Consider the following 2,626-nt stretch of genomic DNA (forward strand, 5'->3'; position numbering starts at 1 on the left):
ACGTCTAACAGGGAGTATTTTGGTTTGGCTACGACTGTTTTATATTGTGTTAAAGAATGATAATCGTTGCATTTTCAGTGTTTTTAAAGTACTGAGGTCTGTTAGGAGAAAACCTTTGTAATGAGCCACGGAGATTCTAACAGTTTTCCCGATAAAAATGAGAGTGGAGCAGATTGATTTTGTCCAAATTCCACATGCTGGTGGGACCAATTGTCCAGCAGAGCACATAACTTCACTCATTTTGTCCATGAGCAGCCAAGGGTGTACCTTTCCGGGCAATCATCCTATTTCCAGAGGTGAAGTTTCTATTTCAGGCTTCAGAGACTAGTGTATGGCATTCCTGCCCTCTGTGACCTGTTTGAGAGGATTCAGCTATTATAGCAGCTATCGATGGCCAAAATGACTTCATGATAAATCTATTTTGTTGGTAATTATAGATAACATGGCCACACATTGAATTTTCCCAGATTATAAGATGATCACAAAACCTTCGGTAGAGAAAGCCTAATGATGTCCAGTTTTTCAGTCACTTCTTTGAAAAATTAATGAGCACTTAGAATGATGGGCTTTTCATTGACTCATCCATTGGAGAGAGCTAACAAGTTAAGTCAGGTCAAATTGAGATAATCTTTTAAAATGTGAGGTTAAGATACTAATTAGTGGACTGGGCAGTAGTGACCTCCGAGAAGAAAATTTGCTTGTGAAGTTTCAAGTTTCCCACAGGAGGGTCTCAAGAGTGATTTCTACTCTGCTCCTTCTCGAAGGTTATAAACTCAAACTTGGGAAATTAGCGTAATCTTTTTTAGGCTAATGCCTGAAATTTAAAGATTATGGTAATTTACAGGGAAATGATATAGATTTAATGATTCTACTCAGAGGGGAAAATTTGCCTGTGGCCACAACTTCTGTTGCAGCTAATCAGCAAGCGTTGTACCATGTGCTAATATGTAAACATAGTTTCAGTCTAGTATACAGGGCATAAAAGAGCTGATGAGCACATGTGGTCAGGTGGATGGCTAGCCTGACTGTGTCAGACCATTACATAAAAACACAGGAGGTAAGCATTACAAATTCTACTTTTGCCCCCCCCCCCCCAGTATGGTGGCACAGACCCCTGTAGTTCCAACCTGGGAGGGCAAGTCAGAAGTTGGGTAAGCCATGAATGGGAAATTTCCTCATTCTTGGTTACACTATAGTTCGAAAAGAATTCCTGGCTTCTTGTTGCACAGCTGACTCATGCCATTTTGCTGCTTCATGGAGTTAAGGAACATGACTTTAAAAAAAAAAAAAAAAACAAAAAACGAAGTTAGGGTGAGGTCAGGTGAGTTTGCAGCACATAGGGAGGACCCCCCAAATTGAACTCAAATCTGAACCAAACAACGACAGTCTGCAACTAGCATCAGTTTCTCAAAGTCCCAGGTCATAAGTTCATCTTTATCCATATGAAGCTACTAACTCGTTTAATGTATGACTCATCTAAACTGAAACTGGGTTTTAGTTTTGTTTGTACAATATGTCACCTGGGTGACCTTGATAAACTTCATGCCATTCAGCAGAGATGAGATTTCATTCTTTTCCCACACCACAGACTCAGTAAGTTCATAAAGTGAGACGTGGTGGTACAATCTGTCTAATCCTAGCACTCTAGAGATGGTGGTGGAAGAATCATGAGTTCAAGACTGATCTGGGATAAATATGGAGACTTATTTCAAAGAGTGAGGACTGGGGGTGCGGCTTTGTGGTTAATCACATGCCAAGCAGACATAAAACCTTGGGTTCTATTCTCCATACTGTAAAAGAAACAGAAATTATAAAATCAAGCCAAATTTTCTTTGAAGCTCAAATGTGACATACAAATGTAAGGGTTTAAGATTATGTTTATTGCAGTAAGTCCGAGAGTTTGAACAATGACATTCAACTATCCTATTCATCCATTTTCCTTTACAGAAATTGCTTTTCAGTCAACTTAGATATTATGTATGAATTCTCATTCCAAAGTCCTCTTCCAAGGGTTTGGGCAAAGCCCCAACACAGCTGCAGAGTCCTATGACAAAAGGGAGGCTGTGTCTGGACTTCTTTCCCCACTCCTGCCTGTGACCACACAGCTGCAGAAGCTGCAGGTGTGCGTGGTAAAGCCTGCTACTGCTAATGGGAGTAGCATTGTGATCTCCTCTGTTGGTCATTACTGTGTCTCTGCCTGACACCAGCTGCCCATTAGCTTCCTTTGTGTCTCTGGCATGCAAATGCTGGCTTTCTCATACATCATATTGGTTGGTTCTACAGGGAGAATCCTCCTTTTAGCTAGTTCTCCTGCTGGGATTCTTTCCAGCTGGAATGGCTTTTTATTCTCGTGTTGGGAAGCCCTGTAAGGAGGGTCTCCTTGCCTCTGTGGACAGTCCTTACAGGGTTATTGACAAATGACTTACTTCCTGTATGCCTTCAGAGGTGGTTTTTTTTTTCTTTTTCTTTTTCTTTTTTTTTTTAAGATTCCGGAAGGACTTGGGCATTTATACAGTTTAAACATTGGGATCATAACCTACCCTGGGTACATGCCCTCCAGCTTTACTGCTGGACTTTTCTCCATATTCTGACACAATGAGATTCATCTGTAGACTGGGAGCTTTGC

General features: G+C 40.9%; 1 non-coding gene across 1 annotated transcript; it reads left to right on the top strand.

Moving 5' to 3' along the window:
• The first annotated feature begins 1,142 nt into the window (after positions 1-1,142).
• On the top strand, positions 1,143-1,273 carry Gm22652. Its single transcript, XR_003954188.1, has one exon. It is a non-coding gene; the product is annotated as a small nucleolar RNA SNORA46 (small nucleolar RNA).
• Positions 1,274-2,626: the final 1,353 nt, after the last annotated feature.

This window comes from Mus musculus, chromosome 2, assembly GCF_000001635.26.
Source record: "Mus musculus strain C57BL/6J chromosome 2, GRCm38.p6 C57BL/6J".
Lineage (NCBI taxonomy): Eukaryota > Metazoa > Chordata > Mammalia > Rodentia > Muridae > Mus > Mus musculus.